The sequence below is a fragment of the Miniopterus schreibersii genome (assembly GCF_964146895.1).
Source record: "Miniopterus schreibersii genome assembly, chromosome: 21".
NCBI classification, from domain to species: domain Eukaryota; kingdom Metazoa; phylum Chordata; class Mammalia; order Chiroptera; family Miniopteridae; genus Miniopterus; species Miniopterus schreibersii.
This window is the reverse complement of record NC_138123.1, coordinates 18,621,400-18,636,671: the sequence shown is the minus strand read 5'-3', so window position 1 is coordinate 18,636,671 and position 15,272 is coordinate 18,621,400.

Here is a 15,272-nt window from a genome sequence, read left to right as displayed (position 1 = left end):
ACCATGATTGACTTCATGGTCTAGATGAAAACCTTACATTTCCAAGTGACCTGAAGTAGGACGTTCACAAAAAGATGTGTTTGCGTGTCTGTGGTGAATGGAGCTCTAAGTTGTGTATTCAGTGCTGGAGAGTGACACACTCTACATAGGTTACACAGCGTTTTGCGAGCACCAACATGCTAAAAACTGAAACTGCTACAAGGCGTGTGTAGCGTGCAGAAAGAAGGCTTGTCATTTCAAAGAAAGAAGAGGAAACCAAAATCCAGGTGGTGAAACGAACACACCAATATGGGAGATGTGCATGTGGACAGTTTCAAGCAGAGGCTCTTTGTGGACACTTGGAAAAAGAGCTGTGAAAAAATTTCGTACGAAGCGGGATTTGGCCAAAGTTGAAAGACCTTCCAAAACCAACCCTAAAGAACTTAGCCAAACAATGAATGTTGCAATGAACTCCTGCAGGAAAGGTGCATCTATGACACAACTCCCTGGCAGGTAGTTACATTCTGCACAGTACAAAATGCATATGAATTCCAAGCTGAAAACTCACTCCAGAAGGAAGCAATGCGTGTGTTTCTCTCTGAAAGAACACTCAGCCACTAGGCTTTTGCTTGCTCCTTCAAAGTCTTTGTAGAAACATGTGTTTTCACTGCTGGAATACGTTTTGGGATGCATTGTTTCAATCTCTTGCAAGCCTCATGTTGTTTCTAACACAATGTGGAAAAATAAGGAGTATGTTTCCCAAATCACTTGAAATCAGGAAAACGCACACTGCATCACTCTTGCACAAACACGCTCTTTCTCCTAATGTGTTGAGAACATTCAAGATACCAGAAAAGAAGGGCATTTTGTAGTGAAATTCAGACGGGTTTGTAGAAAAGTACATTTCTATTGGCTGCAGAGTGCAAAACAATGATTGACTTCATGGTCTCGATGAAAACCTTACATTTCCAAGTGACCTGAAGTAGGACGTTCACAAAAGGATGTCTTTGAGTGTCTGTGTTGAAAGGAGCTCTAAGTTGTGTATTCAGTGCTGGTAGTGACACACTCTACATAGGTTACACAGCGTTTTGCGAGCACCAACATGCTAAAAACTGAAACTGCTACAAGGTGTGTGTAGCGTGCAGAAAGAAGGCTTGTCATTTCAAAGAAAGAAGAGGAAACCAAAATCCAGGTAGTGAAACGAAGACACCAGTATGGGAGATGTGCATGTGGACAGTTTCAAGCAGAGGCTCTTTGTGGACACTTGGAAACAGAGCTGTGAAAAAATTTCGTACGAAGCGGGATTTGGCCAAAGTTGAAAGACCTTCCAAAACCAACCCTAAAGAACAGCCAAACAATGAATGTTGCAATGAACTCCTACAGGAAAGGTGTCTCTATGACACAACTCCCGAGCAGGTAGCTACATTCTGCACAGTACAAAATGCATATGAATTCCAAGCTGAAAACTCACTCCAGAAGGAAGCAATGCGTGTGTTTCTCTCTGAAAGAACACTCAGCCACTAGGCTTTGCTTGCTCCTTCAAAGTCTTTGTAGAAACATGTGTTTTAACTGCTGGAATACGTTTTGGGATGCATTGTTTCAATCTCTTGCAAGCCTCATGTTGTTTCTTACACAATGTGGAAAAATAAGGGGTATGTTTCCCAAATCACTTGAAATCAAGGAAAACGCACACTGCATCACTCTTGCACAAACACGCTCTTTCTCCTAATGTGTTGAGAACATTCAAGATACCAGAAAAGAAGGGCATTTTGTAGTGAAATTCAGACGGGTTTGTAGAAAAGTACATTTCTATTGGCTGCAGAGTGCAAAACCATGATTGACTTCATGTTCTCGATGAAAACCTTACATTTCCAAGTGACCTGAAGTAGGACGTTCACAAAAGGATGTGTTTGAGTGTCTGTGGTGAAAGGAGCTCTAAGTTATGTATTCAGTGCTGGTAGTGACACACTCTACATAGGTTACACAGCGTTTTGCGAGCACCAACATGCTAAAAACTGAAACTGCTACAAGGCGTGTGTAGCGTGCAGAAAGAAGGCTTGTCATTTCAAAGAAAGAAGAGGAAACCAAAATCCAGGTAGTGAAACGAACACACCAATATGGGAGATGTGCATGTGGACAGTTTCAAGCAGAGGCTCTTTGTGGACACTTGGAAACAGAGCTGTGAAAAAATTTCGTACGAAGCGGGATTTGGCCAAGTTGAAAGACCTTCCAAAACCAACCCTAAAGAACTTAGCCAAACAATGAATGTTGCAATGAACTCCTGCAGGAAAGGTGTCTCGATGACACAACTCCCGAGCAGGTAGCTACATTCTGCACAGTACAAAATGCATATGAATTCCAAGCTGAAAACTCACTCCAGAAGGAAGCAGTGCGTGTGTTTTTCTCTGAAAGAACACTCAGGCCGAAGGCTTTTGCTTGCTCCTTCAAAGTCTTTGTGCAAACGTGTGTTTTCACTGCTGGAATACGTTTTGGGATGCATTGTTTCAATCTCTTGCAAGCCTCATGTTGTTTCTTACACATTGTGGAAAAATAAGGAGTATGTTTCCCAAATCACTTGAAATCAAGTAAAACGCACACTGCATCACTCTTGCACAAACACGCTCTTTCTCCTAATGTGTTGAGAACATTCAAGATACCAGAAAAGAAGGGCATTTTGTAGAGAAATTCAGACGGGTTTGAACAAAAGTACATTTCTATTGGCTGCAGTGTGCAAAACCCTGATTGACTTCATGTTCTCGATGAAAACCTTACATTTCCAAGTGACCTGAAGTAGGACGTTCACAAAAAGATGTGTTTGCGTGTCTGTGGTGAAAGGAGCTCTAAGTTGTGTATTCAGTGCTGGAGAGTGACACACTCTACATAGGTTACACAGCGTTTTGCGAGCACCAACATGCTAAAAACTGAAACTGCTACAAGGTGTGTGTAGCGTGCAGAAAGAAGGCTTGTCATTTCAAAGAAAGAAGAGGAAACCAAAATCCAGGTAGTGAAACGAACACACCAGTATGGGAGATGTGCATGTGGACAGTTTCAAGCAGAGGCTCTTTGTGGACACTTGGGAACAGCGCTGTGAAAAAATTTCGTACGAAGCGGGATTTGGCCAAAGTTGAAAGACCTTCCAAAACCAACCCTAAAGAACTTAGCCAAACAATGAATGTTGCAATAAACTCCTGCAAGAAAGGTGCATCTATGACACAACTCCCTGGCAGTTAGCTACATTCTGCACAGTACAAAATGCATATGAATTCATGGCTGAAAACTCACTCCAGAAGGAAGCAATGCGTGTGTTTCTCTCTGAAAGAACACTCAGCCACTAGGCTTTTGCTAGCTCCTTCAAAGTCTTTGTAGAAACATGTGTTTTCACTGCTGGAATACGTTTTGGGATGCATTGTTTCAATCTCTTGCAAGCCTCATGTTGTTTCTAACACAATGTGGAAAAATAAGGAGTATGTTTCCCAAATCACTTGAAATCAAGGAAAACGCACACTGCATCACTCTTGCACAAACACGCTCTTTCTCCTAATGTGTTGAGAACATTCAAGATACCAGAAAAGAAGGGCATTTTGTAGTGAAATTCAGACGGGTTTGTAGAAATGTACATTTCTATTGGCTGCAGAGTGCAAAACCATGATTGACTTCATGGTCTAGGTGAAAACCTTACATTTCCAAGTGACCTGAAGTAGGACGTTCACAAAAAGATGTGTTTGCGTGTCTGTGGTGAAAGGAGCTCTAAGTTGTGTATTCAGTGCTGGAGAGTGACACACTCTACATAGGTTACACAGCGTTTTGCGAGAACCAACATGCTAAAAACTGAAACTGCTACAAGGTGTGTGTAGCGTGCAGAAAGAAGGCTTGTCATTTCAAAGAAAGAAGAGGAAACCAAAATCCAGGTAGTGAAACGAACACACCAGTATGGGAGATGTGCATGTGGACAGTTTCAAGCAGAGGCTCTTTGTGGACACTTGGGAACAGCGCTGTGAAAAAATTTCGTACGAAGCGGGATTTGGCCAAAGTTGAAAGACCTTCCAAAACCAACCCTAAAGAACTTAGCCAAACAATGAATGTTGCAATAAACTCCTGCAGGAAAGGTGCATCTATGACACAACTCCCGTGCAGGTAGCTACATTCTGCACAGTACAAAATGCATATGAATTCAAGGCTGAAAACTCACTCCAGAAGGAAGCAATGCGTGTGTTTCTCTCTGAAAGAACACTCTGCCACTAGGCTTTTGCTTGCTCCATCAAAGTTTTTGTAGAAACATGTGTTTTCACTGCTGGAATACGTTTTGGGATGCATTGTTTCAATCTCTTGCAAGCCTCATGTTGTTTCTAACACAATGTGGAAAAATAAGGAGTATGTTTCCCAAATCACTTGAAATCCAGGAAAACGCACACTGCATCACTCTTGCACAAACACGCTCTTTCTCCTAATGTGTTGAGAACATTCAAGATACCAGAAAAGAAGGGCATTTTGTAGTGAAATTCAGACGGGTTTGTAGAAAAGTACATTTCTATTGGCTGCAGAGTGCAAAACCATGATTGACTTCATGTTCTCGATGAAAACCTTACATTTCCAAGTGACCTGAAGTAGGACGTTCACAAAAGGATGTGTTTGAGTGTCTGTGGTGAAAGGAGCTCTAAGTTATGTATTCAGTGCTGGTAGTGACACACTCTACATAGGTTACACAGCGTTTTGCGAGCACCAACATGCTAAAAACTGAAACTGCTACAAGGCGTGTGTAGCGTGCAGAAAGAAGGCTTGTCATTTCAAAGAAAGAAGAGGAAACCAAAATCCAGGTAGTGAAACGAACACACCAGTATGGGAGATGTGCATGTGGACAGTTTCAAGCAGGGGCTCTTTGTGGACACTTGGGAACAGCGCTGTGAAAAAATTTCGTACGAAGCGGGATTTGGCCAAAATTGAAAGACCTTCCAAAACCAACCCTAAAGAACTTAGCCAAACAATGAATGTTGCAATAAACTCCTGCAGGAAAGGTGCATCTATGACACAACTCCCGTGCAGGTAGCTACATTCTGCACAGTACAAAATGCATATGAATTCCAAGCTGAAAACTCACTCCAGAAGGAAGCAGTGCGTGTGTTTCTCTCTGAAAGAACACTCAGCCACTGGGCTTTTGCTTGCTCCTTCAAAGTCTTTGTAGAAACGTGTGTTTTCACTGCTGGAATACGTTTTGGGATGCATTGTTTCAATCTCTTGCAAGCCTCATGTTGTTTCTTACAAAATGTGGAAAAATAAGGAGTATGTTTCCCAAATCACTTGAAATCAAGGAAAACGCACACTGCATTACTCTTGCACAAACACGCTCTTTCTCCTAATGTGTTGAGAACATTCAAGATACCAGAAAAGAAGGGCATTTCGTAGAGAAATTCAGACGGGTTTGAACAAAAGTACAATTCTATTGGCTGCAGAGTGCAAAACCCTGATTGACTTCATGTTCTCGATGAAAACCTTACATTTCCAAGTGACCTGAAGTAGGACGTTCACAAAAAGATGTGTTTGCGTGTCTGTGGTGAAAGGAGCTCTAAGTTGTGTATTCAGTGCTGGTAGTGACACACTCTACATAGGTTACACAGCGTTTTGCGAGCACCAACATGCTAAAAACTGAAACTGCTACGAGGTGTGTGTAGCGTGCAGAAAGAAGGCTTGTCATTTCAAAGAAAGAAGAGGAAACCAAAATCCAGGTAGTGAAACGAACACACCAGTATGGGAGATGTGCATGTGGACAGTTTCAAGCAGGGGCTCTTTGTGGACACTTGGGAACAGCGCTGTGAAAAAATTTCGTACGAAGCGGGATTTGGCCAAAATTGAAAGACCTTCCAAAACCAACCCTAAAGAACTTAGCCAAACAATGAATGTTGCAATAAACTCCTGCAGGAAAGGTGCATCTATGACACAACTCCCGTGCAGGTAGCTACATTCTGCACAGTACAAAATGCATATGAATTCAAGGCTGAAAACTCAATCCAGGAGGAAGCAATGCGTGTGTTTCTCTCTGAAAGAACACTCAGCCACTAGGCTTTTGCTTGCTCCTTCAAAGTCTTTGTAGAAACATGTGTTTTCACTGCTGGAATACGTTTTGGGATGCATTGTTTCAATCTCTTGCAAGCCTCATGTTGTTTCTAACACAATGTGGAAAAATAAGGAGTATGTTTCCCAAATCACTTGAAATCCAGGAAAACGCACACTGCATCACTCTTGCACAAACACGCTCTTTCTCCTAATGTGTTGAGAACATTCAAGATACCAGAAAAGAAGGGCATTTTGTAGTGAAATTCAGACGGGTTTGTAGAAAAGTACATTTCTATTGGCTGCAGAGTGCAAAACCATGATTGACTTCATGGTCTCGATGAAAACCTTACATTTCCAAGTGACCTGAAGTAGGACGTTCACAAAAGGATGTGTTTGAGTGTCTGTGGTGAAAGGAGCTCTAAGTTGTGTATTCAGTGCTGGTAGTGACACACTCTACATAGGTTACACAGCGTTTTGCGAGCACCAACATCCTAAAAACTGAAACTGCTACAAGGTGGGTGTAGCGTGCAGAAAGAAGGCTTGTCATTTCAAAGAAAGAAGAGGAAACCAAAATCCAGGTAGTGAAACGAACACACCAGTATGGGAGATGTGCATGTGGACAGTTTCAAGCAGAGACTCTTTGTGGACACTTGGGAACAGCGCTGTGAAAAAATTTCGTACGAAGCGGGATTTGGCCAAAGTTGAAAGACCTTCCATAACCAACCCTAAAGAACTTAGCCAAACAATGAATGTTGCAATGAACTCCTGGAGGAAAGGTGTCTCTATGACACAACTCCCGAGCAGGTAGCTACATTCTGCACAGTACAAAATGCATATGAATTCCAAGCTGAAAACTCACTCCAGAAGGAAGCAGTGCGTGTGTTTCTCTCTGAAAGAACACTCAGCCACTAGGCTTTTGCTTGCTCCTTCAAAGTCTTTGTAAAAACATGTGTTTTCACTGCTGGAATACGTTTTGGGATGCATTGTTTCAATCTCTTGCTAGCCTCATGTTGTTTCTTACACAATGTGGAAAAATAAGGAGTATGTTTCCCAAATCACTCGAAATCAAGGAAAACGCACACTGCATCACTCTTGCACAAACACGCTCTTTCTCCTAATGTGTTGAGAACATTCAAGATACCAGAAAAGAAGGGCATTTTGTAGAGAAATTCAGACGGGTTTGAACAAAAGTATATTTCTATTGGCTGCAGAGTGCAAAACCATGATTGACTTCATGGTCTAGATGAAAACCTTACATTTCCAAGTGACCTGAAGTAGGACGTTCACAAAAAGATGTGTTTGCGTGTCTGTGGTGAATGGAGCTCTAAGTTGTGTATTCAGTGCTGGAGAGTGACACACTCTACATAGGTTACACAGCGTTTTGCGAGCACCAACATGCTAAAAACTGAAACTGCTACAAGGCGTGTGTAGCGTGCAGAAAGAAGGCTTGTCATTTCAAAGAAAGAAGAGGAAACCAAAATCCAGGTGGTGAAACGAACACACCAATATGGGAGATGTGCATGTGGACAGTTTCAAGCAGAGGCTCTTTGTGGACACTTGGAAAAAGAGCTGTGAAAAAATTTCGTACGAAGCGGGATTTGGCCAAAGTTGAAAGACCTTCCAAAACCAACCCTAAAGAACTTAGCCAAACAATGAATGTTGCAATGAACTCCTGCAGGAAAGGTGCATCTATGACACAACTCCCTGGCAGGTAGTTACATTCTGCACAGTACAAAATGCATATGAATTCCAAGCTGAAAACTCACTCCAGAAGGAAGCAATGCGTGTGTTTCTCTCTGAAAGAACACTCAGCCACTAGGCTTTTGCTTGCTCCTTCAAAGTCTTTGTAGAAACATGTGTTTTCACTGCTGGAATACGTTTTGGGATGCATTGTTTCAATCTCTTGCAAGCCTCATGTTGTTTCTAACACAATGTGGAAAAATAAGGAGTATGTTTCCCAAATCACTTGAAATCAGGAAAACGCACACTGCATCACTCTTGCACAAACACGCTCTTTCTCCTAATGTGTTGAGAACATTCAAGATACCAGAAAAGAAGGGCATTTTGTAGTGAAATTCAGACGGGTTTGTAGAAAAGTACATTTCTATTGGCTGCAGAGTGCAAAACAATGATTGACTTCATGGTCTCGATGAAAACCTTACATTTCCAAGTGACCTGAAGTAGGACGTTCACAAAAGGATGTCTTTGAGTGTCTGTGTTGAAAGGAGCTCTAAGTTGTGTATTCAGTGCTGGTAGTGACACACTCTACATAGGTTACACAGCGTTTTGCGAGCACCAACATGCTAAAAACTGAAACTGCTACAAGGTGTGTGTAGCGTGCAGAAAGAAGGCTTGTCATTTCAAAGAAAGAAGAGGAAACCAAAATCCAGGTAGTGAAACGAAGACACCAGTATGGGAGATGTGCATGTGGACAGTTTCAAGCAGAGGCTCTTTGTGGACACTTGGAAACAGAGCTGTGAAAAAATTTCGTACGAAGCGGGATTTGGCCAAAGTTGAAAGACCTTCCAAAACCAACCCTAAAGAACAGCCAAACAATGAATGTTGCAATGAACTCCTACAGGAAAGGTGTCTCTATGACACAACTCCCGAGCAGGTAGCTACATTCTGCACAGTACAAAATGCATATGAATTCCAAGCTGAAAACTCACTCCAGAAGGAAGCAATGCGTGTGTTTCTCTCTGAAAGAACACTCAGCCACTAGGCTTTGCTTGCTCCTTCAAAGTCTTTGTAGAAACATGTGTTTTAACTGCTGGAATACGTTTTGGGATGCATTGTTTCAATCTCTTGCAAGCCTCATGTTGTTTCTTACACAATGTGGAAAAATAAGGGGTATGTTTCCCAAATCACTTGAAATCAAGGAAAACGCACACTGCATCACTCTTGCACAAACACGCTCTTTCTCCTAATGTGTTGAGAACATTCAAGATACCAGAAAAGAAGGGCATTTTGTAGTGAAATTCAGACGGGTTTGTAGAAAAGTACATTTCTATTGGCTGCAGAGTGCAAAACCATGATTGACTTCATGTTCTCGATGAAAACCTTACATTTCCAAGTGACCTGAAGTAGGACGTTCACAAAAGGATGTGTTTGAGTGTCTGTGGTGAAAGGAGCTCTAAGTTATGTATTCAGTGCTGGTAGTGACACACTCTACATAGGTTACACAGCGTTTTGCGAGCACCAACATGCTAAAAACTGAAACTGCTACAAGGCGTGTGTAGCGTGCAGAAAGAAGGCTTGTCATTTCAAAGAAAGAAGAGGAAACCAAAATCCAGGTAGTGAAACGAACACACCAATATGGGAGATGTGCATGTGGACAGTTTCAAGCAGAGGCTCTTTGTGGACACTTGGAAACAGAGCTGTGAAAAAATTTCGTACGAAGCGGGATTTGGCCAAGTTGAAAGACCTTCCAAAACCAACCCTAAAGAACTTAGCCAAACAATGAATGTTGCAATGAACTCCTGCAGGAAAGGTGTCTCGATGACACAACTCCCGAGCAGGTAGCTACATTCTGCACAGTACAAAATGCATATGAATTCCAAGCTGAAAACTCACTCCAGAAGGAAGCAGTGCGTGTGTTTTTCTCTGAAAGAACACTCAGGCCGAAGGCTTTTGCTTGCTCCTTCAAAGTCTTTGTGCAAACGTGTGTTTTCACTGCTGGAATACGTTTTGGGATGCATTGTTTCAATCTCTTGCAAGCCTCATGTTGTTTCTTACACATTGTGGAAAAATAAGGAGTATGTTTCCCAAATCACTTGAAATCAAGTAAAACGCACACTGCATCACTCTTGCACAAACACGCTCTTTCTCCTAATGTGTTGAGAACATTCAAGATACCAGAAAAGAAGGGCATTTTGTAGAGAAATTCAGACGGGTTTGAACAAAAGTACATTTCTATTGGCTGCAGTGTGCAAAACCCTGATTGACTTCATGTTCTCGATGAAAACCTTACATTTCCAAGTGACCTGAAGTAGGACGTTCACAAAAAGATGTGTTTGCGTGTCTGTGGTGAAAGGAGCTCTAAGTTGTGTATTCAGTGCTGGAGAGTGACACACTCTACATAGGTTACACAGCGTTTTGCGAGCACCAACATGCTAAAAACTGAAACTGCTACAAGGTGTGTGTAGCGTGCAGAAAGAAGGCTTGTCATTTCAAAGAAAGAAGAGGAAACCAAAATCCAGGTAGTGAAACGAACACACCAGTATGGGAGATGTGCATGTGGACAGTTTCAAGCAGAGGCTCTTTGTGGACACTTGGGAACAGCGCTGTGAAAAAATTTCGTACGAAGCGGGATTTGGCCAAAGTTGAAAGACCTTCCAAAACCAACCCTAAAGAACTTAGCCAAACAATGAATGTTGCAATAAACTCCTGCAAGAAAGGTGCATCTATGACACAACTCCCTGGCAGTTAGCTACATTCTGCACAGTACAAAATGCATATGAATTCATGGCTGAAAACTCACTCCAGAAGGAAGCAATGCGTGTGTTTCTCTCTGAAAGAACACTCAGCCACTAGGCTTTTGCTAGCTCCTTCAAAGTCTTTGTAGAAACATGTGTTTTCACTGCTGGAATACGTTTTGGGATGCATTGTTTCAATCTCTTGCAAGCCTCATGTTGTTTCTAACACAATGTGGAAAAATAAGGAGTATGTTTCCCAAATCACTTGAAATCAAGGAAAACGCACACTGCATCACTCTTGCACAAACACGCTCTTTCTCCTAATGTGTTGAGAACATTCAAGATACCAGAAAAGAAGGGCATTTTGTAGTGAAATTCAGACGGGTTTGTAGAAATGTACATTTCTATTGGCTGCAGAGTGCAAAACCATGATTGACTTCATGGTCTAGGTGAAAACCTTACATTTCCAAGTGACCTGAAGTAGGACGTTCACAAAAAGATGTGTTTGCGTGTCTGTGGTGAAAGGAGCTCTAAGTTGTGTATTCAGTGCTGGAGAGTGACACACTCTACATAGGTTACACAGCGTTTTGCGAGAACCAACATGCTAAAAACTGAAACTGCTACAAGGTGTGTGTAGCGTGCAGAAAGAAGGCTTGTCATTTCAAAGAAAGAAGAGGAAACCAAAATCCAGGTAGTGAAACGAACACACCAGTATGGGAGATGTGCATGTGGACAGTTTCAAGCAGAGGCTCTTTGTGGACACTTGGGAACAGCGCTGTGAAAAAATTTCGTACGAAGCGGGATTTGGCCAAAGTTGAAAGACCTTCCAAAACCAACCCTAAAGAACTTAGCCAAACAATGAATGTTGCAATGAACTCCTGCAGGAAAGGTGTCTCTATGACACAACTCCCGAGCAGGTAGCTACATTCTGCACAGTACAAAATGCATATGAATTCCAAGCTGAAAACTCACTCCAGAAGGAAGCAGTGCGTGTGTTTCTCTCTGAAAGAACACTCAGCCACTAGGCTTTTGCTTGCTCCTTCAAAGTCTTTGTAGAAACGTGTGTTTTCACTGCTGGAATACGTTTTGGGATGCATTGTTTCAATCTCTTCCAAGCCTCATGTTGTTTCTTACACAATGTGGAAAAATAAGGAGAATGTTTCCCAAATCACTTGAAATCAAGGAAAACGCACACTGCATCACTCTTGCACAAACACGCTCTTTCTCCTAATGTGTTGAGAACATTCAAGATACCAGAAAAGAAGGGCATTTTGTAGTGAAATTCAGACGGGTTAGTAGAAAAGTACATTTCTATTGGCTGCAGAGTGCAAAACCATGATTGACTTCATGGTCTAGATGAAAACCTTACATTTACAAGTGACCTGAAGTAGGACGTTCACAAAAAGATGTGTTTGCGTGTCTGTGGTGAAAGGAGCTCTAAGTTGTGTATTCAGTGCTGGTAGTGACACACTCTACATAGGTTACACAGCGTTTTGCGAGCACCAACATGCTAAAAACTGAAACTGCTACAAGGTGTGTGTAGCGTGCAGAAAGAAGGCTTGTCATTTCAAAGAAAGAAGAGGAAACCAAAATCCAGGTAGTGAAACGAACACACCAGTATGGGAGATGTGCATGTGGACAGTTTCAAGCAGAGGCTCTTTGTGGACACTTGGGAACAGCGCTGTGAAAAATTTCGTACGAAGCGGGATTTGGCCAAGTTGAAAGACCTTCCAAAACCAACCCTAAAGAACTTAGCCAAACAATGAATGTTGCAATAAACTCCTGCAGGAAAGGTGCATCTATGACACAACTCCCGAGCAGGTAGCTACATTCTGCACAGTACAAAATGCATATGAATTCAAGGCTGAAAACTCACTCCAGAAGGAAGCAATGCGTGTGTTTCTCTCTGAAAGAACACTCAGCCACTAGGCTTTTGCTTGCTCCTTCAAAGTCTTTGTAGAAACCTGTGTTTTCACTGCTGGAATACGTTTTGGGATGCATTGTTTCAATCTCTTGCAAGCCTCATGTTGTTTCTAACACAATGTGGAAAAATAAGGAGTATGTTTCCCAAATCACTTGAAATCCAGGAAAAGGCACACTGCATCATTCTTGCACAAACACGCTCTTTCTCCTAATGTGTTGAGAACATTCAAGATACCAGAAAAGAAGGGCATTTTGTAGTGAAATTCAGACGGGTTTGTAGAAATGTACATTTCTATTGGCTGCAGAGTGCAAAACCATGATTGACTTCATGGTCTAGGTGAAAACCTTACATTTCCAAGTGACCTGAAGTAGGACGTTCACAAAAAGATGTGTTTGCGTGTCTGTGGTGAAAGGAGCTCTAAGTTGTGTATTCAGTGCTGGAGAGTGACACACTCTACATAGGTTACACAGCGTTTTGCGAGAACCAACATGCTAAAAACTGAAACTGCTACAAGGTGTGTGTAGCGTGCAGAAAGAAGGCTTGTCATTTCAAAGAAAGAAGAGGAAACCAAAATCCAGGTAGTGAAACGAACACACCAGTATGGGAGATGTGCATGTGGACAGTTTCAAGCAGAGGCTCTTTGTGGACACTTGGGAACAGCGCTGTGAAAAAATTTCGTACGAAGCGGGATTTGGCCAAAGTTGAAAGACCTTCCAAAACCAACCCTAAAGAACTTAGCCAAACAATGAATGTTGCAATGAACTCCTGCAGGAACGTGTCTCTATGACACAACTCCCGAGCAGGTAGCTACATTCTGCACAGTACAAAATGCATATGAATTCCAAGCTGAAAACTCACTCCAGAAGGAAGCAGTGCGTGTGTTTCTCTCTGAAAGAACACTCAGCCACTGGGCTTTTGCTTGCTCCTTCAAAGTCTTTGTAGAAACGTGTGTTTTCACTGCTGGAATACGTTTTGGGATGCATTGTTTCAATGTCTTGCAAGCCTAATGTTGTTTCTTACACAATGTGGAAAAATAAGGAGTATGTTTCCCAAATCACTTGAAATCAAGGAAAACGCACACTGCATCACTCTTGCACAAACACGCTCTTTCTCCTAATGTGTTGAGAACATTCAAGATACCAGAAAAGAAGGGCATTTTGTCGTGAAATTCAGACGGGTTTGAACAAAAGTACATTTCTATTGGCTGCAGAGTGCAAAACCATGATTGACTTCATGTTCTCGATGAAAACCTTACATTTCCAAGTGACCTGAAGTAGGACATTCACAAAAAGATGTGTTTGAGTGTCTGTGGTGAAAGGAGCTCTAAGTTGTGTATTCAGTGCTGGAGAGTGACACACTCTACATAGGTTACACAGCGTTTTGCGAGCACCAACATGCTAAAAACTGAAACTGCTACAAGGTGTGTGTAGCGTGCAGAAAGAAGGCTTGTCATTTCAAAGAAAGAAGAGGAAACCAAAATCCAGGTAGTGAAACGAACACACCAGTATGGGAGATGTGCATGTGGACAGTTTCAAGCAGAGGCTCTTTGTGGACACTTGGAAACAGCGCTGTGAAAAAATTTCGTACGAAGCGGGATTTGGCCAAAGTTGAAAGACCTTCCAAAACCAACCCTAAAGAACTTAGCCAAACAATGAATGTTGCAATAAACTCCTGCAGGAAAGGTGCATCTATGACACAACTCCCGAGCAGGTAGCTACATTCAGCACAGTACAAAATGCATATGAATTCCAAGCTGAAAACTCACTCCAGAAGGAAGCAGTGCGTGTGTTTCTCTCTGAAAGAACACTCAGCCACTAGGCTTTTGCTTGCTCCTTCAAAGTCTTTGTAGAAACGTGTGTTTTCACTGCTGGAATACGTTTTGGGATGCATTGTTTCAATCTCTTCCAAGCCTCATGTTGTTTCTTACACAATGTGGAAAAATAAGGAGTATGTTTCCCAAATCACTTGAAATCCAGGAAAACGCACACTGCATCACTCTTGCACAAACACGCTCTTTCTCCTAATGTGTTGAGAACATTCAAGATACCAGAAAAGAAGGGCATTTTGTAGTGAAATTCAGACGGGTTTGTAGAAAAGTACATTTCTATTGGCTGCAGAGTGCAAAACCATGATTGACTTCATGGTCTAGATGAAAACCTTACATTTACAAGTGACCTGAAGTAGGACGTTCACAAAAAGATGTGTTTGCGTGTCTGTGGTGAAAGGAGCTCTAAGTTGTGTATTCAGTGCTGGTAGTGACACACTCTACATAGGTTACACAGCGTTTTGCGAGCACCAACATGCTAAAAACTGAAACTGCTACAAGGTGTGTGTAGCGTGCAGAAAGAAGGCTTGTCATTTCAAAGAAAGAAGAGGAAACCAAAATCCAGGTAGTGAAACGAACACACCAGTATGGGAGATGTGCATGTGGACAGTTTCAAGCAGAGGCTCTTTGTGGACACTTGGGAACAGCGCTGTGAAAAAATTTCGTACGAAGCGGGATTTGGCCAAGGTTGAAAGACCTTCCAAAACCAACCCTAAAGAACTTAGCCAAACAATGAATGTTGCAATAAACTCCTGCAGGAAAGGTGCATCTATGACACAACTCCCGAGCAGGTAGCTACATTCTGCACAGTACAAAATGCATATGAATTCAAGGCTGAAAACTCACTCCAGAAGGAAGCAATGCGTGTGTTTCTCTCTGAAAGAACACTCAGCCACTAGGCTTTTGCTTGCTCCTTCAAAGTCTTTGTAGAAACCTGTGTTTTCACTGCTGGAATACGTTTTGGGATGCATTGTTTCAATCTCTTGCAAGCCTCATGTTGTTTCTAACACAATGTGGAAAAATAAGGAGTATGTTTCCCAAATCACTTGAAATCCAGGAAAAGGCACACTGCATCATTCTT